At 42.1% G+C, this 27750-nt stretch overlaps 1 protein-coding gene across 1 annotated transcript in view; it reads left to right on the top strand.

Annotated features, from left to right (window-relative positions):
* The first annotated feature begins 571 nt into the window (after positions 1-571).
* LOC109896896 (astrocytic phosphoprotein PEA-15-like) overlaps positions 572-27750 on the top strand; it is a 56805-nt gene continuing 29626 nt past the window's right edge. Inside the window, exon 1 of the mRNA XM_020491331.2 lies at positions 572-1185. The gene's annotated coding sequence lies outside the window, so the exon portion shown is untranslated. The remainder of the gene's footprint in view (positions 1186-27750) is intronic.

The raw sequence follows: 27750 nt of genomic DNA, 5'->3' as shown, positions 1-27750 counted from the left end.
GCATTCAGGGATAGAACTATCCAGTTTATAATTCATATATATATATATGCCCCCCCCCCCCACACTTCTTAAACCAAAGTTGTGCCCCTGTGGGCACTATTTTTTATCAGGGCTTCTGGATTAAAGTGTAGTGCACTATATAGGGAACACCTCTAAACCATAAACACGGCTGTGAGTGTGTCATGTCTGGGTTTAAAGTTACACTTATTTTAAATAAAATAATAATAATAACATTTGCTATCCCTTCTCTCCGTCTCTCTTTTCTCTCTATCTCTCTTCTAATTCTCTGACCCACTACCATCCAACCACAACATGACAATGTAATATAGTAGGCTAACCTAATATAGTAGGCCCGTCGTTGAATACACAACTGCATCAGAGTGGAGAGAAAATTATATAAAAATTGGGCTTGTTTTTACTGTGACAAGGAAACCTATTCCATCAGTTTAGAGAATTCAATGTCATCTACCTCGCGCTCCTGGCTAGAGAGATGCCAATGATTGTGATGCTCGCGATTCCGATGCCACACTGGATGTTACATCGGAAGAAACAAGAGAAAAAGAGTTGGAGGACAATAACGTGTCGGGGGGTGTGGCAGTGATGGAGAGCAGCGGGATCAGGAGGGACGGAGGGATGGAAAAGGAGGTGGGATTTGCAAACCGGATAGCGCGGTGACATCATCTTGGAAAAATGTGTGTGCGCGAGTGTCTGCGAAACAACGGTATCAGACAGCGCGTGTGACCGGGAACGACAACCGAGAGAGAGAGAGAGAGAGAGAGAGAGAGAGAGAGAGAGAGAGTACAGAAAAGGCGTTTCCATCAACGAACCGGCAAAACTGTTTATCCAGACAACCGGACGGACGGATAGAACTTGCCTGGAACAAAAACAAAGCACTTATCCACACTAGCCAATAGAATTTCGCCATAACAATTGCTTTTGTAATCGCTTTTATATGTTTATAAAATAAGATCCATCACTAGACGGCGTCCCAGAGCTGACAACATCCTAAACCAACTAGCCTACATTCTGGATAGAGGAGCTGAGTGAAGAAGCCGATTTTGCAGCGAGATTGTGCGTCAATCGAATACAAATCACATTTTGATAACTGGTAGAGAAGTGAACACTATCTCACCCACAGAACAGGGCATCTCTCTTCGCGGACTCATAGCCTACACAAAGCCCGGGGTAAGCCAACACATGTTTTTAATATCCTGGCTTCACTCACTATTTGTATGGGAGGTTATAATGTTGGCGTGTCATTGTATGCGAGTGTGTTTTTTCAGTTTTTGCTTTTTGAATTCGTCATTATTCAATGATATAATAATGGTTGTATGCTACTACATGATTTGTCATTATTTTGGCACCATCATCAGAGAATTCCGTTACATGATGAACCATAAACCCTACTTCCATAACGTGTATAGTTTTGTGTTTCAAAACACTTGATATGACTTTCGTTTGGTTGTTGAGTTGTCTTTTGTCTTGGATGATAACCCACTTCCCAACAAGTGAACGATGCCGGCAATGAATGATGGGACGTTGCTCAGGAAGAGAACCCGTCTTGAATGAACTGCTTAACCCATGAATTAGCATTATAGGCGAATGTCTTATCCTTCAAGGACCATTTCATTTACTCGATGTATTGATTCATCGTTATGATGATATTGTGTAAACTGTCACTTCTGCTTTCTCAATGTTGCTGTGTAGCCTAATCCCATTCGTTTTTTTTTTTTACATTGACATCACTAACCACTTTATCTGGAATGTTCTGTGGCGTTCAATATCGGAGAGTGGTTCAACAATAGCTTAATAATCGATGCTGTTAAACAACCTGTGACCTAGCTAATGTCTCGGTGTTTTGTCGTGCCTCATCATGACTGTGAATAATGGACATGAGGAAAATGTTGAGCACATATCATCCTTAATCCCGACCGCTGCGCCGAGCCCAGCATCACCATGCACGAATGTGTGCAGGAGTGAGCAATTGGGGGACGACCATATAGATTGCTTGCTGAAAACTACTGTTAGGCTATACTGTAATGAATCAGGTTGATGATTGAGACAACAATGGTGTTATTAGTGACAGTACTATAATGAAATAATAATAATAATGGTAATAATTAATATTGCCATTATTGTTGGTTAATTACTAATGCATTACTAATATATTGTCATCAAAATATTGTTTTTAGTCTATTTCCTTGTCCTTTTTGTCAGTGATTTGGTGTACAATAACCCTTGCACTACTAGGCTACAGAGCTGGAACTGTATCAAGCGTCTCAGAGGAGGATCGGATCTAAAATCAGTTTAGCCTTTTATACAGTGTAAACTGTGTTAGGCACAGGGTGACAGCTGCCACTGCATGCATTTCCTGTCACTGCCTTTTCTCTCACAAGTTACATTCCAAGTATACCAAGGACCACTTCCACAAATCTCCTGATCTGTGTGCAGTGCGCACACAATGGTTGAGTAAACTTTTTTAAACAACCAAACCCATCAAAAAATATTGGTTGTATGTCAGTCGATGTATTAAACGCGTTGTACATCTGTTGTACACACGGAGTGTGTACTAGTCAAACAATAGTCAGAGGAGTTGGCTAAAAACACCGATTCGGCACCAGACTATATTTACATTGTTTCAAGTCATTCTGTAGGAACATACAACGACTACAACTGTCACACTAAGAAAGCTACTCTGCTTTGTGCTATTTAAAAAAGGACCCGTTCGTTTTTGTGCTGGAGGTTTTGAAATAGTTTGTCTTCCCGAAAACCCCTTTGTGTTGACTCAGAGACTGGCGAAACACTCGACCGCATACATTCCCACAGACACAGACAGGACGTAGCCAAGGGGGAAGCACATTTCTGCTGTGCTGAACAGTTTTGTCCTCCGAGCAAAAAAATAAAAAATCGATATATCAAATGGGAGAGCCATTCCGGCCCGGCAGAGAGAGAAAGACAGAGAGAGAGAGAGAGAGAGAGGGGAGAGGATCATTAAACCAAAAAGCAAGCTGTCTCAATGTCCTCTACCGCCCACGTCCAAGATACACACTCCGCTGTTCTCTTGACTCCCTTATCAGAGCAGAACTTTCTTTACTGTGGCCGTTGAGCATTTTCCGACTGAGTCAATTGTGGAACCAGGAATGTCTCGCTCTGTACCTGAAGCAAAGGGAACTATCACATGAAATGCTTTGTCATGTTACGATGTAAGACATGTCATTTAAGCTGTGTTTCTGTGTTGAGGTCTGCAGTCTCTGCACGTATTTTGGAAACGACAGTAAGGGAGTCGGGATGTGCTTGTGAAAATCTCCAGAATATTTACACGTTCTTCTCACTCAGTTCCAGATGTAGAGGAAACAATGCCTTCGAGGGTGGGTGCTGTGTTGCATCATTGAGCTGTCGGTGGTGTGTTGTGTTGAAGTTGAACCCTGTAGGTAACTTTGGGAGTTTGGAATTGGAATGCATCCCAAAAATCTTTCAAACCATGGTTCTGGAACATTATGTCACGAATGCACACACACACACACACACACACACACACACACACACACACACACACACACACACACACACACACACACACACACACACACACACACACACACACACACACACACACACACACACACACACACACAAATCCCCCCCCCCCTCCTCTCTCTCTCTCTCTCTCTCTCTCTCTCTCTCTCTCTCGCTGTCTCTTTCACAAGGTCAACCATCCACTGTCTGGCAGTCCAGTGGTGTGGTGGAGAGGAGGGCTTAAGCCTCACCCAGCTCTAAGCTGGGTTGGCACAAAAACCTGATTAACCCATCCCAACAGTTGCTATGCTGCAGTGCTTCCATGCAGTCAGCGCCCTGGTAAAAAGTAGTGGACTATACAGTATAGGAAATAGGGTGCCATTTGGGACACAGCCCATATGTAGGCTACACTATTCCTGGTTTGTTATGGATTATGGAATCTTCCTGGAATCGCTTGCGCGCTCACACACACACACATGCACACACACACACACACATCCAGCAGCCCCCCCCAATCCCCCCTCCTATATGTAATCCACTCTCTGCTTCCAGATGAAAAGTCTCAATAGCCGTGATTTGATTTGATATGACTTGATTCGATTGGACTGCTGTGTTTGGAGAAGGATGATTGAGTGCACAGATGGAGGTATTGTGTGTGTGTGTGTGTGTGTGTGTGTGTGTGTGTGTGTGTGTGTGTGTGTGTGTGTGTGTGTGTGTGTGTGTGTGTGTGTGTGTGTGTGTGTGTGTGTGTGTAGTGATATCATTGTGTGCCACAGAAAGAGGCACCTCTAACTCTTCATCTTTGTTTTTCTCTTTCTGTCTCACTCTTTACTGTAGATGCTAGCATGTCTCTCTGCCTGTCTCTCTGTTTGTCTGCCTCTCTTTCTGTCTGCCTGTCTCCCTCTCTCTCTCTCTCGCTCACCATCTCTGTCTATCTCTATCATGTTTGTCTGTCTGTCCTCCCTATTAATTTCTCATTCTACCCACTACATTTTTGGTAGATTCCTCATACAGATGTAAGATCTTCATTTGATCACACTTTTGTTGCAGAGAATGTTCCTGCACAGCAGCAAACACAAACTTGTAGTGTATTCAAAGGTTAGAAAGGCTTTTAAAGTTTGTTTTTTCCACTTTAAAATGTCAGACTTGATTTTCCATAATGAAAAATGTATCAACCCTTACAACATTTTCCATTAATTATAATCCACATAATAATTCACATTTCCTGTTGCTGCAGGATTATTGTCCTGCTGTAGAATACTGGCTCAAATTAAGATCCTACATCTGTACCTTCAGTCTGATCAGTCCAGCTGTGTGTGTGCTGGTTTTCTCTGCCTCTCCTCCTGCCCGTATCTATGGTGGCCTGTGTGTGTCATTCAGTACCAGCAGTCAATTGTTATGTATCTTACTACACACATCCAATCAATCAGAATAAACCAAATTACAAGACAGTCAAAATAAAACTACATTACTTATTGGGAAGCACAAGCATAAAGCAAAATGCAGTGTTATCTGGCCCTAAATCGACAGCACACCGTGGCAAATTATTTGACCATGGTTACTAATCAAAACCTTAGAAAAACCTTGACAAGGTACAGTGAGCACAGCCTTACCATTCATTGAGAAGGGTAGACACAGGAAAAACCTGGCTTCCTATAGAGGAAAGGCTATGCAACCACTGCACCACAGCAGAACCCGAGACAGAGCTGCATTTCCTGACAAAATGTCAAAAATATGAAACAATTAGTGTCACTTCCCCAAATGTGAAACTCTTATTCAAGGTTTCAAAGATCTCTCTGATGAGAATATATTTCCCATCCTGTTGGGGGAGGATGCAGAGAGCTGTGGGTTGGCATCGCATGACATTGCTGCCTGACATAAAATGAGGGACCGTGTCTGACAGACCGAACAACGTGCACATGTCCTTTATGCCATTGTTAAATGAATGGTTATTTTGACCCTTGATTATTGTTGTTACTGTTGTCCCATTAACAATATTGATTCTTATTTTAATTATGTTAATATTGTAAATCTCCAAAGTAAGCTTTGGCAATATGTACATTGTTACGTCATGCCAATAAAGCGAATATAATTGAGTTGAAATTTAAAGAGAGAGATAAAGTCTGCATCTCTAGGCAGTGAGTCTGGTCTGCGCCTGTTGCTCTGCCTCTTCATCTGCTGTTGAGATGATCAAATGGGATAGACAGGGTAGAGAGAGGGAGTGAGACAGTGCGACACAGAAACAGAGAGAGAGGGAGCGATAGAGAGAGCGAGTGTGAGAGAGAGAGAGAGAGAGCGTGAGTTTGCCCATGCCAACCACTATGTAACCAAGGAGCCAGTGTGTGTGCTGTCAGATGGAAAGAAAGAGAGGTGGATGGATGGATGGATGGATGGATGGAAGTGGGTGAATGTTACCATGGCACTGTGGATATCTCCAAACCTGGGTGCTGTTAAGAGATTTGTATTCCCCAAAAGAGCACACACACACACACACACACACACACACACACACACACACACACACAAACAAAATCCCAAAGTCTTTTGTTTTCAATCCTTTCTATCCCTTGTCTTTCTCGCCGTTATTTTTGCTCAGTAAGACATGAATCTAGCCATCCATCCAGCCATTTGGGTCTTGGCCAGGCAGGGACTCTCCATCAGTTAAGGTTTGCACAGACACACAAGCTTCATATTTCATCAGTTTCCCTTCTATAAAGCTAAGGTGAAAAAAGACTTCCATTACTTCGTGGCTTGTTGTGAAGCTCAGTGCCAGATAACAATGTTAACTTGATTCCCCTGGCTATAACACAATGAAAAGACAGGCAGAGACACGCTCGGTCGGTGCGTGTGTGCTCACATGCGTTCGTGCATGCATGTGTGTCTATACGCACGTCCGTGTGTGTGTGTGTGTGTGTCAGTGTGTGCATGCATATGGGTTTGACCTTGTGCTGTGCTGTTGCTTATGTAATCCACATGAAGATACCTAATCAAACCAAATGTTATTGGTCGCACACACCTATTTTGCAGATGTTATTCCAGGTGTTGCGAAACGCTTGTGTTCCTAGCTCCAACCATGCAGTAATATCTAACAATACACAACTAGGTGCTGTGGCGGTCACGAGATTTCATCGACTGTTGATTGACAAGCAAATAACTGTCGGTCTCACGGTAATTGAGCGTTAATTAGCATAAACACATTTAGCATCTCCTGGCTTCCACACATAGCCTACAAGACACGGATGCTGACCTTTGGAACATCTACATTTAAAGAAAGATGAATCAAATCCATGTAATATAGCCTACACCTTCACAATAAATCCATCATTTATTAAAGACAGGTCAAAAGATGCGTGATATGAAGAAAAATAATAGCATTCTCTGAGTTGTCCTCATGTTAGGTCCTGATCTGGCTATGCCAAATGGCTGTGGGCTACACTAGTTCATTTAGCAGACAAGATTTGCTTAGAATTGCGTGGCATTATTTTATAGTATGAAGAATACAATTGAACAAAGCTGAATGAAATAGAATACAATCTCCAAATGATTTGAGGGAGTGCGCACATGCGGCTATTCTGTGTTGAGAAGTTGACAAAGAAATATTCCTAGAGCTATTAATGTAACTTTAGTTGTTCTACAAACGTTGCGCTGTATGTTTTAGATTTTTAATACATTGTAAGGCTGCATGATGCGACTCTAATGATGATTTGAAAACATTGCTTAAAAGGCATGAGCTCTGCTTTGTTTTTTGTTTTTTTGCACAGGCTGTACACACTACATCAGTCACTCATTCACAATTTGACAAGCACTTGATAATGCCTAGAATTTCACGGCGGCATCCCCTTTGTGTGGCCGTAATGCATCCCCCCAAAAAAATCCATGCCTTTTGCGGCCAGGGGCCGTTGTGCCCTTCTCCTTGAGTGCTGCGCGCTCTTTCATGTGATTGAGTCTTTCTCACAGGCTACAAGTGAAGACAGACACATCGGGACGCAGCTGCGTGCGCCCTTATCCAATTCCGAGGTACATATTGAAGATATTGTAAGAACTGTTCATCAGCCAACAAGATGAGAAGGCCAAACGAACAGCAAAAGCACTAGTCTATGTCAAGCTACCATCCCCCGTAGTACAAAGGTCGACCTATTCTATTCTGTGTGAGAAATTAAATATTCCAAACATAGTCTGGGACAATTGTGGGATGCGATAGATCCCAAATTAATTTAACCACTAGCATCAAAAAACGTTTTACGCAATGTGGCTGATGCAACAGATCAGAACATTTAGCTTAAAATGTTGATAAACTATTAAGCTACTTCTTCACATTATAAGCGCAGCAATGCACACATGGTATAGTAGGTTATAAGAGCAAATGTTCCATTAAAGGAAAACACCCATATCAAAAGTGACCTCAAATGCAATTATGCATGTAATGCTTTTATTATAAAGGTGCGTTTTTATGGTGAAAATTATCTTCCCCAAACTTGAAACTCAGGCGCTGCTTATATATGCCAGTTTGGCTCTACACCCCTTAATGTGCTTCATTTTAAGAAGTTATTTGCCAGGTTAGTTGCGATACAAATCTTATGAAAACATAGATGCCTCTGGGCTACGCTACATGAGGTGTGCGAATATGATTTGAAAAAGTTGCCAAAAAAAGGCATTGTTTCTTATACTGGGCATCGTTCACAAGTGGTAACATATAATTCACAAGTGACAGGCTAATATTGCCACCCATCAGACGATTCTTGATTTAATCTTTCCTTTACATATACTAACTAATATATGTGTAAAAATTTGTTTTGATTTAGAATGTACCGTTATCATGCACCTGTATCGAAACAGAGGCAGTGGAAAACATACATGTAATCTATGCACTTAAACAGCACATTGGTTTATTTTCATGCCAGCCAGGTAGCTGTTGTAAATATAAGCTTAATATTAGGAAAGTTGAGAAATAAATATAGAGGCCATCACTCTGTTTTCTCGCCCAGTTGCATAGCCTATTGAAGTGTTGGGCAACATGAGCTCATGGGCTCTCGTGAAGTGTTTGATTAGATTTTCGAATACATTTGCATTGATGCCAGAGTGATTAAAGGGACAATAGATTGCTGAGTACCAGGCAGTTAGCAAGTTTGGTAGGCTACTAATGATCATCAGCAGCTCTGTAATTACCGTGACTAAACGGTCACGTGGAATTTAACTGCCTTCATGACTCGTGACTGCCTGTGTGGCGTTAATATGGTCACCGCAACAGCCCTATACACAACAATATACACAAATCTAAAAAGTAATAGAATGGAATGAAGAAATATATATATATAAATATGTGATGGGATTTATAGGCAATATGGAGAGTATATGGATAGAATATGTAGTATATCTGAAGAATAGGATATGTACAGCAATAGTTAAGTAGCATGGACTTTACTAGAGCACAGCATATGCACACAAAGTGGGTAAAACTGTATGTAAACATTATTTAAAGTGACCAGTGTTCCATGACTATGTACATAGGGCAGCAGCCCTATGTAAGTTGCATGGTAGAGTAACCGGGTTGTAGCTGTCTTGTGACAGTGACTTAAGTTCAGGGCAGGGTACTGGGTGGGGGCCGTCTAGTGGTGACTATTTAACGGTCTGATGGCCTTGAGATAGAAGCTGTTTTTCAGTCTCTCGGTCCCAGCTTTGATGGACCTCTACTGACCTCACCTTCTGGATGGTAGCTGGGTGAACAGGCCATGGCTCGGCTGGGTGAGGTCCTTGAAGTCTTCTTGGCCTTCCTGTGACACCAGATGTTGTGGATGTCCTGGAGGGCAGACAGCGTGCCACCGGTGATGTGTTGGGCAGACCACACCACCATCTGGAGAGCCCTGCGGTCATGGATGGTGCAGCTGCCGTGCCAGGCGGTGATACAGCCCGACAGGATGTTCTCAATGGTGCATCTGTAAAAGTTTGTGAGGGCCAAGCCAAATCTTTTCAGCCTCCTGAGGTTGAAGAGGCGCTGTTGCGCCTTGTCTGTGTGGGTGGACCATTTCAGATTGTCAGTGATGTGTATGCCGAGGAACCTGCAGCATTTCACCGTCTCCACTGTGGCCCCGTCGATGTGGATGGGGTCGTGCTCCTTCAGCTGTCTCCTGAAGTCCTCGATCAGCTCTTTTGTGTTGTTGACGTTGAGGGAGAGGTTATTTTCCTGGCATCACTCAGCCAGGGCCCTCACCTCCTCCCTGTAGGCTGTCTCGTCGTTGTTGGTAGTCAGGCCTAACACTGTTGTGTCGTCTCTTTCCTTATCCTATAGGTACTGCATTTTCTGTGCAGGAACATTTGCAGCACCAAATGAGTGATCAAATTAAGATCCTACATCTGAGGCACTTTCTCAGACATGTTACATTGTGTTGACTGTGTGTTATGTCATGTGTTTGGACAAGTGTTTTTATTCTGTAAAGCCAGTTAATAATATTGGTTACTAAAACACATGTGCAGAAGGATTAGTGTATATACCACGAGCTCAGTCCCTGTCAGCTTATCAACAGCTGCCGTTTGTCTGTTACACTGGAAATACACACGCACACACACACTCGCGCGCACACGCACACACACATACACAGAGAGAGAGAGACATACACACACACAGTCTACTTCCCATTGAATGTGGGCCAAAGTCCTGATTATAGTCACCCTGCTCAGCTCTGCTGTCTGAAAATAACCCAGCGACAGGATGGAAGGAAAATGGCCGACATTTTGTATTGGGGATTTATTTGGCTAATTAAATAAATCAGAGGGAGGACAGGACAGGAAAGGACAGCGGCTTTGACTTTGACATTGTATTATCTCCTGTTTGTTTTGACGAGAATAACAAAAGCCTCCTACTTTCAGTACCGTAGAGATGAAGACAGTGGGAAAAAGAGAGGGAAAGACACTGCAGGAAAAAAAGAGGGAGAAAAAGGGAAGCTGAGGAGTGATGGTGAGGGTTCAAGCACTTTGCGAGATGCCCAAACGGTTCCTGAACGAGGGCTGGGCCAGATGAGTGTGTGTGGGGAGGGGGAAGGCACCTGTTTGTGTCTTTATTTCAGGCTGTTTTCCATTGATTCTGAGTCAGCCTTAACGTGTTGCGAAACAAGGGATAACGGGCTATTTGCTGCAAGACCTGATCCCAGTTCAGCAGACGTCAAGGTTTCAGGTGTCAGCTGGTGGTTATGTAATGACATCCTGTATGTTCTATACCCAACAAATCCAGGGTCGCTTTTGATTCTCGGCTCCTTAATGGGTAACCTGATCCTATAGGTCTGTATGGTTAGGGGCAAGCGGGTGTGGTTCCTTGACAATCATTTATTCTTAAAACGAGAGGGACCGCCTGGATCTTCAATTGAAAGGCTCTTGCTCCCTTCGGTCTCAACGTAGAGTTTTGATCTGAAGCCATTCTTGTGATTGTTGTGTTTTTGCTACCCATTGCAAATAATATTTTGTAGGCCTATATAGCCAAATTGTATCTATGATCGTATGTTATCCATTCATGCTTTTTTATATCTTCTATTTATGTCTGTAAATCAACCAATGAAGTCAAGCCAGGATTGCAGACACCTGTGTGTGTGTGTGTGCGTGTCTGTGTCCTTTCAAACTATATAACTATATAAACTAGTGACTAGTGTTTGTCGTTATACCTTAATGAAGACAGTTTGGCAATAAAATTATTGTCGGCCACTACAGCCAGGCGTGTTACACTGCTTTACTTTTCTTTCAGAGGGGAAGGAAGGAAGAAAGGAGGGATAGGGGAAGGAGGGAGGGAGGGAAAGGAGTGCATCTTTTCAGAAGAGGCGGGGAAGGAGGGAAAAGGAGGAGCGCGTCTGAGTCATCTACAGTTACAGACATCATCGGAAAAGAGAGGGAGAGACCAAACGAGAGGAGAGCAGGAGGCTTGGGTGGTATAAACCATATACCATATATCGGGGTATTTGGAAAATACCGTCAATACCGTTGAAACTATTTCTTTGAGGTTTTTCAATAAAATAAAATATTTGTTGCTACTTTTTAAGTTATTACCTGCAGTCAACTTGTGCAATATGTTAGGGAACATTATGAAGCTTACCGTAGTTCCCCAGAACAGTTGTAAGTAGCACAATGGGAGAAAGCGGGAGCTGGTGAGTCCACAGCATTCGATATCTATCGGCAAGTCTCTGTTGTGCGGTGCACATAAGGTGATGAAGTTACACTTGTATGCAATTCACTACTAAATGTTTGCCATCAGATATCTTATAATTGTTTTCTGCCTGAAGTCACAGAGTTCTGGATGAGTTATCTGTACAGCTGCCATTTTTTCCCATTTTTCCCTCTTTTCCCTCTTCCTACTAAGCATTTTTCTTCGTCTTCTCACATCGGCTCCGTGTACACATGGTGTTCTTCCTTCGGAAAAGCATGCATCACATCTTTGTTCATTTGCATAATTTCTCTCGTTCACTTTCGCTTGGCAATGTCCACACTCACCAACAATGGCATTTGTTAGCTACTAGCTATGCTTGTATAACTTTATGGGCTGGATTTTCCTGTCTTTGCAATTAGTTTGTTTATTTTCGCTGGTTAGAATTTAGGTAACGGTGATTTTGCTATTAGTTTGTGCTAAATTTGTTTGTGTTCTGGTAATAGAGGCCCAATGGGCTTTTCTTGAGGTTTTAGCGCCCCCTTGTGTGCTATGCCGGTAATACCGTAAATCCTGGGAAATGGAAAAGTACAGTATGACGATATGACAATCTGGATACTGCCCAAGCCTAGAGGGGAGGGAGTTATCATTCAAGTCATGGCAGTCACTCTTACCCATTGGCTTAAAGGGGATAGTGTCACTCAGATCTGATGATGTCAATGTGGGGAAAGATAGGTGACCTCACCTTATCTTCCCTTCTTTGTGGTATATACACTGCTCAAAAAAATAAAGAACACTTAAACAACACAATGTAACTCCAAGTCAATCACACTTCTGTGAAATCAAACTGTCCACTTAGGAATCAACACTGATTGACTATAAATGTCACATGCTGTTGTGCAAATGGAATAGACAACAGGTGGAAATTATAGGCATTTAGCAAGACACCCCCAATAAAGGAGTGGTTCTGCAGGTGGGACCACAGACCACTTCTCAGTTCCTATGCTTCCTGGCTGATGTTTTGGTCATTTTTGAATGCTGGCGGTGCTTTCACTCTAGTGGTAGCATGAGACGGAGTCTACAACCCACACAACTGGCTCAGGTAGTGCAGCTCATCCAGGATGGTACATCAATGCAAGATGTGGCAAGAAGGTTTGCTGTGTCTGTCAGCGTAGTGTCCAGAGCATGGAGGCGCTACGAGGAGACAGGCCAGTACATCAGGAGATGTGGAGGAGGCCGTAGGAGGGCAACAACCCAGCAGCAGGACCGCTACCTCCGCCTTTGTGCAAGGAGGAGCAGGAGGAGCATTGCCAGAGCCCTGCAAAATGACCTCCAGCAGGCCACAAATGTGCATGTGTCTGCTCAAACGGTCATAAACAGACTCCATGAGGGTGGTATGAGGGCCCGACGTCCACAGGGTGGGGGTTGTGCTTACAGCCCAACACCGTGCAGGACATTTGGCATTTGCAAGAGAAAACCAAGATTGGCAAATTCGCCACTGGCGCCCTGTGCTCTTCACAGATGAAAGTAGGTTCACACTGAGCACATGTGACAGACGTGACAGTCTGGAGACGCCGTGGAGAACGTTCTGCTGCCTGCAACATCCTCCAGCATGACCGCTTTGGCGAGGGGTCAGTCATGGTGTGGGGTGGCATTTCTTTGAGGGGCCGCACATTTCTTTGAGGGGCCTCCATGTGCTCGCCAGAGGTTGCCTGACTGCCATTAGGTACCGAGATGAGATCCTCAGACCCCTTGTGAGACCATATGCTGGTGTGTCTTCCTAATGCAAGACAATGCTAAACCTCGTGTGGCTGGAGTATGTCAACAGTTCCTAAAAGAGGAAGGCATTGATGCTATGGACTGGCCCTCCCGTTCCCCAGACCTGAATCCAATTGAGCACATCTGGGACATCATGTCTCGCGCCATGCTTTAGTCCAGGTCTGGGAGGAGATCCCTCAGGAGACCATCCGCCACCTCATCAGGAGCATGTCCAGGCGTTGTAGGGAGGTCATACAGGCACGTGGAGGCCACACACACTACTGAGCCTCATTTTGACTTGTTTTAAGGACATTACATCAAAGATGGATCAGCCTGTAGTGTGGTTTTCCACTTCAATTTTGAGTGTGACTCCAAATCCAGACCTCCATGGGTTGATAAATTTGATTTCCATTAATCATTTTTGTGTGATTTTGTTGTCAGCACATTCAACTATGTAAATAATATTTCATTCATTCAGATCTAGGATGTGTTATTTTAGTGTTCCCTTTATTTTTTTGAGCAGTGTATTTATACTATAATAGCTGTATTTGAGCCACTGACCACCCCTCCCATGCCCATCTAGTTAATCTACATCTATATTGTAATAGCTCAAACCCACACTTAACGTTTCAGTCTGTGTGTATAATAGCAGTATGTTGCAGAGATAAACAATCAATTAGAGAATGACTTCACTCCCAAGCAGCATCACTGTGTGATTCTACACTTTACAGCATGATTCACATGAGTGTGTGTGTGTGTGTGTGTGTGTGTGTGTGTGTGTGTGTGTGTGTGTGTGTGTGTGTGTGTGTGTGTGTGTGTGTGTGTGTGTGTGTGTGTGTGTGTGTGTGTGCGTGCGTGCGTGCGTGCGCGTGTGTGTGTGTGTGCTTGCCTGTGCACACTTTGCTATTTTCCATTAGCGGAACCAGCAGCAGTGAGGAGGAGGAGGAAGAAGCAATATGATTCAGAGACAATTACACTCAGTCAATCATCCAATCCTCATCTTCCTGTGTGTGTGTGTGTGAACTGGATTCCTGGAGCAAGATTGGAGGACATTACCAGAGGCAATTTTGCCTATTAAGGGGCACTTGGTCTAGCGAAGATACAGCGCCCTATGGGGTGTGAATGTAACAGTAATGGCCATGTTGTACACTCTCACGCTAAACCAACCAATGGAGAGAAGTAAAGGGATACTTCAGGATTTTGTCAATGAATCCCTTTATCTACTTCCCCAGAGTCAGATGAACTTGTGGATAAAATGTTTGTCTCTGCATGCAGTTTGAAGGCACTTGCGAACTAGCATTAGCGTAACTGCTAAATAGCGTTAGCACAGTGACTCAAAGTCTATGGTAACTGCAAGCATTGGCTTGCAAAACTAACAATAACTTCCATCATATTGGATGCAGATACATAAAAATGGCATACGTGAGTTCATCTGACTCCGGGGTAGTAGATAAAGGGCTTCAATAACAAAATCCTAAAGTATCCCTTTAATATGTTTTGGCATGGGATACATCTTTTGGACAAAATTGTAGCATGTTACAAACGGTACCTCATATGATGCAAGAGCTAGCACAACCATTCGACCTGGACAGGGTCAACACACACACACACACACAGCATTTTCCCAGTCTACGTGTTCTTCATTTTCTTCATTAAGCATTCGTGCTTAACTGTGTGAGTGGATTTGTGCACCTGTTTGCATATTGCAGTGTGTGCATTTGAATGTGTAGGAGGCTGCAATATTGGTTGTGTGTTAGGCTGTTGACAGCAGTGTGAATGTTAGGTTGTTGATTTTCACCCTGTGAGAGGTTGTCAGCCAAGCTATAGCACTCTTTCTTCCTTCCTTTCTCTCTCTCTCTCTCTCTCTCTCTCTCTCCTTCTCTCAATTCAATCTAAGGGTTTTATTGGCATGGGAAACATTATTAATATTGCCAAAGCAAGTGAGGTAGATGATAAACAAAAGTGAAATAAACAATACAATCATTGTTTGTAATGTTTACAAATACAGTAAACATTACAATAAAGAACATGAGCTGGCGCACACCCAGAACAATCATTTTGTGTGGATGAGCTGACTAACGGCGAATAAACTATAAACAACATCAAATAAAGAGAGCCACACACTCCATATATCAACTCCCAGTCATTTATTGGGTAAATCACCAACGTTTCGGCATCACTGTGCCTTCCTCAGGGTAACGTCATGAATACTCGAAAGAGGTTATGTAGACACACAGTGCAATTAGTGCAACCAATGACAGTAGTGAGGGGTGTGTCATAATGATTAAGTTAATTAGAACGAATTGAGTGAAACTGTTAAAAAAAAAATGTTTATGGCATATTAAATATATTAGGCTATTGTTATCATGTGGAAACGTAATTTAATGTTGTACATAATATTAGCATCAACATACATTATTGTTTAATTCAATTTCACATATTTAACTGTTTCCTATTTCATTTCATATTTGTTACATGTAATCTTTTGGTTCAACCCTAATGCATAATACGCATCGTCAATAGGGTGAACATATTAGGTGTACGCCGATAAGCTGTAGAAAGAATATATACATTCATAAGACTTTTTAAAAAGTTAATGAAAGAGAGAATTGTACATAAAAAGGGCCTGTGATCAAAGTCAATATTCAGACCACTCGGGGTCAATGTTTTTAGATCGGATCTCCAGTAAAGCCTCCCTTTGTAGTATTAGGATCTCGATGTTACCTCCTCTCCTTGGTAGAGCAACATTCTCAATGCCTGTGTATTTGAGGGAGGAGATGGGATGGTCAGTGTCAACAAAGTGAGCTGCTACTGGATAGTCAATGTTCTTGTACCTGATTGAGCTGCGGTGTTCAGCTATGTGTTGTTTTAATTGTCTTTTCGTTTGTTCTACGTAGGCTTTTCCACATGAACAGGTGATGAGATACATTACTCCCTTGGTCTTGCATGAGATGACACCCCTAACAGGGATTTTTCCCGACCTGCACGTGGGTGTCTGAAGAAAGATGTTTTTATAGTGCTACTGCACTTTGCGCATGAGCCACATTTGTAGTTCCCATTTGGAAAGGGAAAGGAGGGATACCTGAATGCGTTCAACTGAGACGTCTCTTCCGGATTTAACCCAATGGGTGTCAAGAGTGTCTGAGTGTTTTTCTTTGGTTGAGTTTTAAGTAATTCCTCTCTTGATTTTTTAGATATTTACATCATTGCAGCATCGAGAGTTTTTTAGCCTCTCATTTTTTTAAAGCATTGCTGTCAAAATCTGCACATAGCAAGGTATTGCGATCTGTGGGCTTTGTGTATAAGTCTGTGTGTAATGCATCACTCTCTTTGATAATCCATAAATTCAGGTAGTTTATTTTTCTCTTATCAGTTTGCATGGTGAGTTTGAGTTATTCAGAGCTCTCGTTTAGTAGAGTTTGGACTTAATTTAGTTCCTGCTGACTTCCTTCCCAGAGCACAAAGACATAATCTATGTATCTCTTCCATAGGAGGATTTTAGAAAGTAAGGTGTGTGTCTCTGTTTTGTAAAGGAGTGCTTCCTAAAATTGTCCCACATACAGGTTTGCATAGTTGGGGGAAAGTAAACATTGCACCCACAAAAGTTCCAAAAGAATAAAGACATTGCAAATGTCATATTATGTGCAAATAGTTCAAGTACAAAAGGGAAAATAAATAAACGTAAATATGGGTTGTATTCACAATGATGTTTGTTCTTCACTGGTTTCCCTTTTCTTGTGGCAACAGGTCACAAATCTTGCTGCTGATATGGGATTGTTTTCGAATTCTTTGTGGGTCTGTGTAATCTGAGGGAAATATGTGTCTCTAATATGGTCATACATTTGGCAGGAGGTTAGGAAGTACAGCTCAGTTTGTGGGCAGTGTGCACATAGCCTGTCTGCCTATGGTGGTCTTTCTCAATAGAAAGGCTATGCTCACTGAGTCTGTACATAGTCAAAGCTTTCCTTAAGTTTGGGTCAGTCACAGAGGTAAGGTATTCTGCCACTGTGTACTCTCTGTTTAGGGCCAAATAGCATTCTAGTTTGCTCTGTTTTTTTGTGAATACTTTCCAATGTGTCAAGTAATTATCTTTTTGTTTTCTCATAATTTGGTTGGGTCTAATTGTGTTGCTGTCCTGGGGCTCTGTGGGGTGTGTTTGTGTTTGTGAACAGAGACCCAGGAGCAGCTGTAGTTCATTCAATGTAATTGGAGAATCCAGTGGGTTCTGGTAGTTTTTAATAGTTGATTCTAAGATTTGTATTTGACCATGTATATGGTTTTTCTGTTTGTTCCACACATCTCCGTTTTGGATTAGAAAACTCTTTGTGCTGTTGATTGTTCAGTGTTTTCCAATTTTCCCAGAAGTGGTTAGGGTCAATGGATTCTTCAATTATATCCAGCTGATTTCTGATGAGCTGTCCCTTCTTTTTCTGTCGTGTATTTCTGTTTTGTTTGAGTTGTTTTAGATTGATGAGGGGAAAAAAGAACAATTTCATCCATTTTATGATACGGCTGTAACGGTAAAACAAATGTGGAAAAACTGAACGAGTCTGAATACTTTTCGAATGCACTGTTTGTTTCCAATGCCAACAAAGTCCCTTTGAATTTAACTGAGAGGGTGTGGAGGGAGAAATAGAGGGAGGAGAGGGAGGAGAGAGAAACAGAAGAGGTGTTGGAAGAGCAGGAAGGTGATGAAAGGAATGAAAGAATGAACCTCCTTTAACACTTGTCGGAGGTTTGACGTCATCCAAGTGGCGGGTCTTACCTAAGACTAGTGTGTGTGTGTGTCCTGTCTAAGACTAGGCTGTGTACCCAGCCCTCAGTAAAGCGAGGAAGAATTGGATTTAAGTCTCCTATAAATTCAGACAAAGCTGAATCATTGTGCTCACATCCATTCACTTATACACTCAAGTTACGAAAACCTGAAACACACACCAAACACACACAATTACACATGCACACCTGCACATGCTGATGAATACTAAGAAATACTCTTGTTGATGCTGGATGATCATTGACCTCCACTCTGTTGACTTGATGACCTTTTAACCTTAACTCAATGTGGCTCCAAGAAATGAGTGTCTCTCGACATTTGAGAGCTGATTAAAAACATGTATAGCATGTGACAAGTGCTCACTACTCTCTTTCATTAGGCCACATGCTAAATACCCAATATTCTCTGCTTCTCTGTTCTCCATTGTATCTTTCTCTCTCTCTCTCTCTCTCTCTCTCTCTCTCTCTCTCTCTCTCTCTCTCTCTCTCTCTCTCTCTCTCTCTTTCTCTCTCGCTCTCTCTCTCTCTTTCTCTCTCTGTGTTCAAAAGCTTGGGGTCACTTAGAAATGTCCTTGTTTTTGAAAGAAAACGAATGTATTGTCCATTAAAATAACATAAAATTGATCAGAAAAACAGTGTAGACATTGTTAATGTTGTAAATGACTTTTGTAGCTGGAAACGGCTGATTTTTTATGTAATATCTACATAGCCGTACATAGGCCAATTATCAGCAACCATCACTCCTGTGTTCCATTGGCACGCTGTTTTAGCTAATCCAAGTTTATCCTTTTAAAAGGCTAATTGATCATTAGAAAACCCTTTTGCAATTATGTTAGCACAGATGAAAACTGTTGTCCTGATTAAAGAAGCAATACAACTGTCCTTCTTTAGATTAATTGAGTATCTGGAGCATCAGCATCTGTGGGTTCGATTACAGGCTCAAAATGGCCAGAAATAGTATGAAACTCATCAGTCTATTCTTGTTCTGAGAAATGAAGGCTATTCCATGCGAGAAATTGCCAAGAAATATAAGATCTCGTACAACGCTGTGTAGTACTCCCTTCACAGAACAGTGCAAAATGTCTCTTACCAGAATAGAAAGAGGAGTGGGAGGCCCCGGTGCACAACTGAGCAAGAGGACAAGTGCATTAGAGTGTCTAGTTTGAGAACAGATGCCTCACAAGTCCTCAACTGACAGCTTCATTAAATAATACCAGCAAAACACCTGTCTCGACGTCAACAGTGAAGAGGCGACTCCGGGATGCTGGCCTTCTAGGCAGAGTTGCAAAGAAAAAGCCATAACTCAGACTGGCCAATAAAAATAAAAGATGAAGATGGACAAAAGAACACAGACACAGGACAGAGGAACTCTGCCTAGAAGGCCAGCATCCCGGAGTCGCCTCTTCGCTGTTGACATTCAGACTGGTGTTTTGCGGGTTTAATGAAGCTGCCAGTTGAGGACTTGTGAGGAGTCTGTTTCTTAAACGAGACACTCTAATGTACTTGTCCTTTTGCTCAGTTGTGCACCGGAACCTCCCACTCCTCTTTCTATTCTGGTTAGAGCCAGTTTGCGCTTTTCTGTAACGGGAGTAGTACACAGCATTGTACGAGATCTTCAGTTTCTTGGCAATTTCTCGCATGGAATAGCCTTCATTTCTGAGAACAAGAATAGACTGACGAGTTTCAGAAGAAAGTTATTTGTTTCTGACCCTTTTGAGCCTGTAATCGAACCCACAAATGCTGACGCTCCAGATACTCAACTAATCTAAAGAAGGACAGTTTTATTGCTTCTTTAATCAGGACAACAGTTTTTAGCTGTGCTAACATAATTACAAAAGGGTTTTCTAATGACCATTTAGCCTTTTTAAATGATAAACTTGGATTAGCTAACACAATGTGCCATTGGAACACAGGAGTGATGGTTGCTGTAAATGGGCCTCTGTACGCCTATGTAGATATTCCATTACAAAATCAGTCGTTTCCAGCTACAATAGTCATTTACAACATTAACAATGTCTACACTGTATTTCTGATCAATTTGATGTTATTTTAATGGACAAAAAAAATGCATTTCTTTCAAAAACAAGGACATTTCTAAGTGACCCCAAACTTTTGAACGGTAGTGTATATCTCTCTTACCCTCCGGGCATCTCTCCTCTTGTCTCCTTGATTCCTGTGTGTTCATCTCCTACTCCCACACCCCATTAGGCGGCATCCCAAATGGCACCCTTTTCCCTACATATTGCACTACCTTTGACTAGAGCTCTGGTCAAAAGTAGTGCACTATAAAGGGAATAGGGTGCCATTTGGTATGCAGCCTAGGAGCTACCAGACATAACCCCAGACTTGTCTGGTTTACTTGATTATAAAAGACCTATCAACATGTCTATCTGAGCAGGCTTAAGGGCAAGATGTCCTCAAAATGTCTGCGCCTGTGTGTCTGCCAGTGTGTGTGTGTCTGTCTTCTCTCGCTCTCTCAATCTCTCTCTCTCAATCTCCATCTCTCTCTCCATCTAGCTCTCATTAGCAGTAGTAGTCTAAGGTGTCACATTGTCACTTGGGTGGCTCTGGATCTAGCTCTGTCTATCCCTAATTAGTGCAGTAGTTGTCAGTTATTTTATTCTCTGTTGATAGAAGGAAACGTTGCTGCTATGTGTTGACTCATCGTGGAGACAGAGGGTGAGAGAAGAAAATAAAGGAGGAAAGGAAGCGATAGAAGGAAAGACGGGAGTAAAGATATATTTTTTGACATTTGGTTCACAACAGGATGTCTTGAGAATGACGTCATAAACACATGATTCACACACACACTCACGCGGCAGTGAAAACTCACAAATGATTAAGTGGGGCAAACACTTACACTTCTCTCTCTCCCACTCACACACACAGAGAGAGAGAGAGAGAGACACACACACACCCTTCCTTTTACCAACGCATTTATCCTTCTCCGTTTCTCTCTCCACTTCTACCTCTTTCTCTCTCGTTCTCTTCCACCTCCCTCTCTCTCTCTCTGTTAGTCTCTCTCCCTTTCCCTGCACCCAGAGGCAGAAGGATATTTTTATCTAGCGTAAAGCGGAGCCACTAATAAGGCATTATAATACTGAAATACATTTGGATTAGATTTCATACTACAGCACTATAGTACTCCATTCCATGTAATGTCAACCAACATTCACAGTCACAGACACATACACACACATACTTCACATGAAGATTATAATGATACAAATGCTAATCTTCCATCACACATATTCTGCCACATTATCACTGTAATATTATCTGAAATTTGTTGAGGGGGAAATGGTTTCGGGTTATCTTTGTGTGCATTTATTTAATTGTTTCTGTACTCCCTCTGAAAAAACGGATAAAACTACACCGAACCAAATGTAAAAGCATCATGTAGGGTGTTGGTCCGATGTTTCATGAGCTGAAATAAAAGATCCCAGAAATGTTCCATGCGCACAAAAAAGCTTGTTTCTCTCAATTTTGTACACAAATATGTTTTAGATCCCTGTTACTGAGCATTTCTCCTTTGCCAAGATAATCCATCCACCTGACAGGTGTGGCATATCAAGAAGATGATTAAACAGCATGATCATTACACAGGTGCACCTTGTGCTGTGGACAATAAAAGGCCACTCTGAAATGTGCAGTTTTGTCACATTACACAATGCCACAGATGTCTTAAATGTTGAGGGAGCGTGCAATTGGCATACTGAATGCAAGAATGTCAACCAGAGCTGTTGCCAGAGAATTTAATGTTAATTTCTCTAACATAACATGCCTCCAATGTCGTTTTAGAGAATTTGGCAGTATGTCCAACCGGCCTCACAACCGCAGACTGGCCGGTTCGCTGATGTCAACATTGTGAACAGAGTGCCCCATGGTGGCGGTGGGATTATGGTGTGGGCTGGTATAAACTACGGACAACAAACACAATTGCATTTTATCAATGTCAATTTGAATGCACAAAAATACCGTGATGAGATTCTGAGGCCCATTTTTTCCATTTTTTCTGTGACCAACAGATACATATCTGTATTTCCAGTCATGTGAAATCCATAGATTAGGGCCTCATTTATTTATTTCAATTGACTGATTTCCTCATATGAACTGTAACTCAGTAAAAGCAATGAAATTGTTGCATTTTGCGTCCATATTTTTGTTCAGTATAAATAAAAAGTTGGTCACAAATAAAGTTACATTTGTTGCAGTGAATTTTGGGATAGAAGTGATGTGCATGGTGTGCATGGTGCATGGTGCATGGTGTTTTGTTTTTTTCTTCCTCCAGACAGTGTCTGTCTGATGCAATACATTGTCATCTAGGACAGATAAACAGAGAGGGGGTGGGGGGAGAGGGGAGAGGTAGAGACAGGGAGAGAGAGAGAGAGGGAGAGAGAGAGAGAGAGAGGGAAGAGGGGGAGAGAGAGAGACAGAGGCAAGAGGGGGGAGAGAGAGACAGAGGCAAGAGGGGGGAGAGAGAGACAGAGGCAAGAGGGGGGAGAGAGAGACAGAGGCAAGAGGGGGGAGAGAGGGACAGAGGCAAGAGGGGGGGAGAGAGGGACAGAGACATGGGGGAGAGAGAGAGAGATAAGGGGGTGAGAGTGAGAGAGGAAGAGAGAGAAAGACCCCACAGAGCCCCAGGACAGCAACACAATTAGACCCAACCAAATCATGAGAAAACAATAAGATAATTACTAGATAATTAGCCTATGTGTATTCAATAGGTGCTTTTGATTTGGCAGTGATGCTATAGCTCAATGCTAGTCCCTCACAATGCAAGTGAACATCAGCATGATTCTTTGTTAGAAGGAGGCTATTGTGAATGCACTACACAAAACACAATCATTCAAACAAATTCCACCGTACAGTATATATGCGATGCCTTCAGTCTAAATGCTAGGAATTCATGCAATTTATGACGCTAGCTAATACGCTAGCTAATACTAACCTGCACTTTTTACTTCTAATTTGCAACTATTCATAATCCTCCTGATGCTATCTACTCGCGTTAGCCGCTAATGCTACCGTAAACATTAGTGGCTTACAGCTAGTAAGCAGTTCTTAATGACTTCTAATTTGAGTGTTTACCAGGTGCGGAAGACTACTTATGTTGTTGTTTAGCCCTCCGAACACAGGATTATTTAGAGGATTAAAGAATGACTGAAGACCTGGCTATTCGTCTCCTTAAAATGTGTGTATGTTTGTAATCCCTATATAAGGTACTACTAGGGGTCCTGGTCAAAAGTAGTGCACTACATAGGGAATAGGATGCAATTTGGCACACATGGAGACTGTGTGTCTGTGGGTCATTCCGCCGAATCGGTGCCATTTGCATGTTGTAACTTTTCAAAATTAAACTTCATTCTTTATGTTTTTTTCAGCACTGTATCTAATAGCACACATGTTAAACTATTCTCAGTCCTGTTACCAAAACTCTTACAACTGTTTAAATATCAATTAAAAGTCATGCCAACTAGTTCATTTGTTTTTCCCTCAATAAAGTGGTTATTTTAAAGGTAATAATTGGTTACATGTTCAAAAAATATATATCTGTAGCTAAAAAGTCAACATATGCAGGTGAAATGTATTTCTTTTTAAAACACAAAGCCATTTTTTTTAAAGGGAGACCCCAACCTAAATTTGATCAAAAATCTATCATGTGATTTATCAAACAATTGTTTAAATGATGGACCAAACATAATTGAAAAATAAGTGGTTTATCTTTATTTTTTATCTAAAAAACAATTAAATAACAGGTATGAACATTGGGTCACAGGAATAAGCACTGAGTGACAGGAATGAGCGCTGAGTAACAGGAATGAGCGCTGAGTAACAGGAATGAGCGCTGAGTAACAGGAATGAGCGCTGAGTAACAGGAATGAGCACTGAGTAACAGGAATGAGCACATGAGCACTGAGTAACAGGAATGAGCACTGAGTAACAGGAATGAGCACTAAGTAAATGGAATGAGCACTGAGTAACAGGAATGAGCACTGAGTAACAGGAATGAGCACTGAGTAACAGGAATGAGCACTGAGTAAATGGAATGAGCACTGAGTAACAGGAATGAGCACTGAGTAACAGGAATGAGCACTGAGTAACAGGAATGAGCACTGAGTAACAGGAATGGGCGCTGAGTAACAGGAATGAGCGCTGAGTAACAGGAATGAGCGCTGAGTAACAGGAATGAGCGCTGAGTAACAGGAATGAGCACTGAGTAACAGGAATGAGTGCTGAGTAACAGGAATGAGTGCTGAGTAACAGGAATGAGTGCTGAGTAACAGGAATGAGCACTGAGTAACAGGAATGAGTGCTGAGTAACAAGAATGAGTGCTGAGTAACAGGAATGAGCACTGAGTAACAGGAATGAGTGCTGAGTAACAGGAATGAGCACTGAGTAACAGGAATGAGTGCTGAGTAACAGGAATGAGCACTGAGTAACAGGAATGAGCACTGAGTAACATGAATGAGTGCTGAGTAACAGGAATGAGTGCTGAGTAACAGTAATGAGTACTGAGTAACAGGAATGAGTGCTGAGTAACAGGAATGAGTGCTGAGTAACAGGAATGAGCACTGAGTAACAGGAATGAGTGCTGAGTAACAGGAATGAGTGCTGAGTAACAGGAATGAGTGCCGAGTAACAGGAATGAGTGCTGAGTAACATGAATGAACACTGAGTAACAGGAATGAGTGCTGAGTAACAGGAATGAACACTGAGTAACAGGAATGAGTGCTGAGTAACAGGAATGAGCACTGAGTAACAGGAATGAGTGCTGAGTAACAGGAATGAGCACTGAGTAACAGGAATGAGCACTGAGTAACATGAATGAGTGCTGAGTAACAGGAATGAGTGCTGAGTAACAGGAATGAGTACTGAGTAACAGGAATGAGTGCTGAGTAACAGGAATGAGTGCTGAGTAACAGGAATGAGTGCTGGTGTGTGTGAGAATAACTGGATGTCAGAATTTCCTTAAATTAAACAAAGATAAAACAGAGGTCATTATATTTGGCAAGAAAAAAGATCTTAGTCTAAATAGCAACATAAAAGCAGTAACAATTGTGTGTGCGTGCTTTCGCATGGGTGTGTGTGAGTGCTTTCGCATGAGTGTGTGTGCGTGCTTTTGCATGAGTGTGTGTGCGTGCTTTTGCATGAGTGTGTGTGCATGTATGTGAGTGCGTGCTTGTGTGTGCGGGGTGGGGTGGGCGGTGGAGAGAGAGAGGGAAAGAGAGAGAAGGTGTGAGTATCGCTCCTCCCCCTGCAGCATGTGTGTCTGGCTCCTGCCTCTGCACAGTATGGGTTCTCCATCTTCCTCTACAAAAGGCAAGACAGACAACAAATGCAAAAAGCTGATCATCTCCACATTGACGACCAGTACCTAATATTAACCTGAAAATACTATTCTTCTGCATATAAAACACAACATTCACTTGCAAGCAGGACATACAATTGCATTTCATATAGAATTGCAAAACAAATGAATGAACAAAAACTTGCCTTTTCTTAGAAAGTCTCTAGTTTGGCACTAGAGCTAACTCTCATCCTGACCCGGAAGTGCTTGGCTCTGGATTATCAGCTCTGTCTGGTGAAAGCCGGGGGCTCTCTGGAGGTGTGGTGAAGTGCTTTAGGGCTACTTTCCTGGACTTGATCCTGTAGTAAGTCTCTCTCCACTTCCTGCCTGATGCTATGTCCTCCCAGTATTTCTGTCGTTCCTTTTTGAAGTACCACATTGTAAAACAGAAGCCACCTTCAGTAATTCCAACTGTAAAACTTCAAATCAAGAGAATAGTATATTAATCAATGTATATACCAGATACACATTTCAAATGGCTATTTCATTCGAACCTCTCACTCCTGTTACTCGTATTCAGTCCTGTTACCCTTCATATTTAGCCTGAGTGTTCAGCATAGCATTAGCAAATGCATGAAATGTAGCCACGTGGCATCAATGCTAATAGCATGAGAACATTTAGCACCTTCAAGTGGTTTACCAAAACTATCTTTACATTTTTTTTTATGTGAAATAATTTAGGTAACAGGACTTCTCGGTCATACTTACAATATGATAAAAACAAATACAGAAGTAGAGTGAGAGAACTTACTTTTGGTCTTCCCATGGCCTTCAGGAGACTCAAATGATGCTACTTCCTGTTGATCATGTAACTTGTGGATTGTCCCACATTTTTAGAGGGGGGAATGTGTCAGGTTAACAGGACTGAGTGAAAACCTGGGGACAACGACTAAAATGTGTATTTTAACTAACAATCTTGTGATTTTCTGAAGGATTCTAATCATTATATTTCATGGTTAAGTGTAGTGAGAGTGGGGGACGGGTTATAAAATCCTATTTTGTCAGTGTTCTGGGTAGTTTTTATTAAGGTTTTACTTTGATGTATCTTCAAATTGCAATTAGGACAAAGTGCAGGACACTTATATAATGTATTATACAGATACTTTTCATGCATATTTATGCATGTAATGTCCCGGAGACCGGAAAAGGCACCGATTCGGCGACATGGCCCCTGTATTGTCAGAGTGAACTGTTCACCCCTTGGTCGTTTTCCACTAACCTATTTACCCCATCCCTCCATCTCTCTGTCATTCTATCCCTCCCTCTCTCTTTCAATCTCAAATGTACGCTCCCCTTCTGCCCTCTGATACTGATATTTGGCAGTGTTCTCATTCTCTCTCTCTCTCTCTCTCTCTCTCTCTCTCTCTCTCTCTCTCTCGAATCTGACCGTCTGGTCTGGAGGCTGAGAGTGCATCCCAAATAGCACCCCATTCCTTTACAGTAAGGCGATTGCCATTTATATTAAACCAGGCGGAGCCCGCAAAAGAGAAGTACACAAATACAACACAATACACATTCACAGACTGATGAATACACACAGACCCAGTCGATTATTGGATACTTTCAGGCACACGTACACATATCAGTAAGACATTATACATATTCATACTTTAACATATACATTGCATTCAGAAAGTATTCAGACCACTTGACTTTTTCCACATTTTGTTAAGTTACAGCCTTATTCTAAAATGGATACAATTGTTGTTTTTCCTCATCAATCTACACACATTACCCCATAATGACAAAGTAAAACAGGTTTTTAACATTTTTAGCAAATGTATTACAAATAAAAAACGGAAATATCACATTTACATAAGTTTCAGACCCTTTACTCAGTACTTTGTTGAAGCACCTTTGGCAGCGATTATAGCCTTCGTGGGTATGAGGCTGCAAGCTCTTATGCACTGTGCATATGCATATACGTAAATACATGTAAATACAGTTTATTCATATTCAACACATACAAAAGACACACATGCCCACCGAGAGAGGGAGGCATGTAGACAGAGAGAGAGAGAGAGAGAGAGAGAGAGAGAGAGAGAGGGAGGCATGTAGACAGAGAGAGAGGGAGAGACAGAGAGAGAGAGAGAGAGAGAGAGAGAGAGAGAGAGAGAGAGAGAGAGGGAGGCATGTAGACAGAGAGAGAGAGAGAGGGAGAGACAGAGAGAGAGAGAGGGAGGCATGTAGACAGAGAGAGAGAGAGAGAGGGAGAGAGAGAGAGAGAGA

This window comes from Oncorhynchus kisutch, linkage group LG9 (genome assembly GCF_002021735.2).
Source record: "Oncorhynchus kisutch isolate 150728-3 linkage group LG9, Okis_V2, whole genome shotgun sequence".
In the NCBI taxonomy this organism is placed as follows: Eukaryota; Metazoa; Chordata; class Actinopteri; order Salmoniformes; family Salmonidae; genus Oncorhynchus; species Oncorhynchus kisutch.
This window is presented reverse-complemented; position numbering and strand designations above follow the sequence as displayed.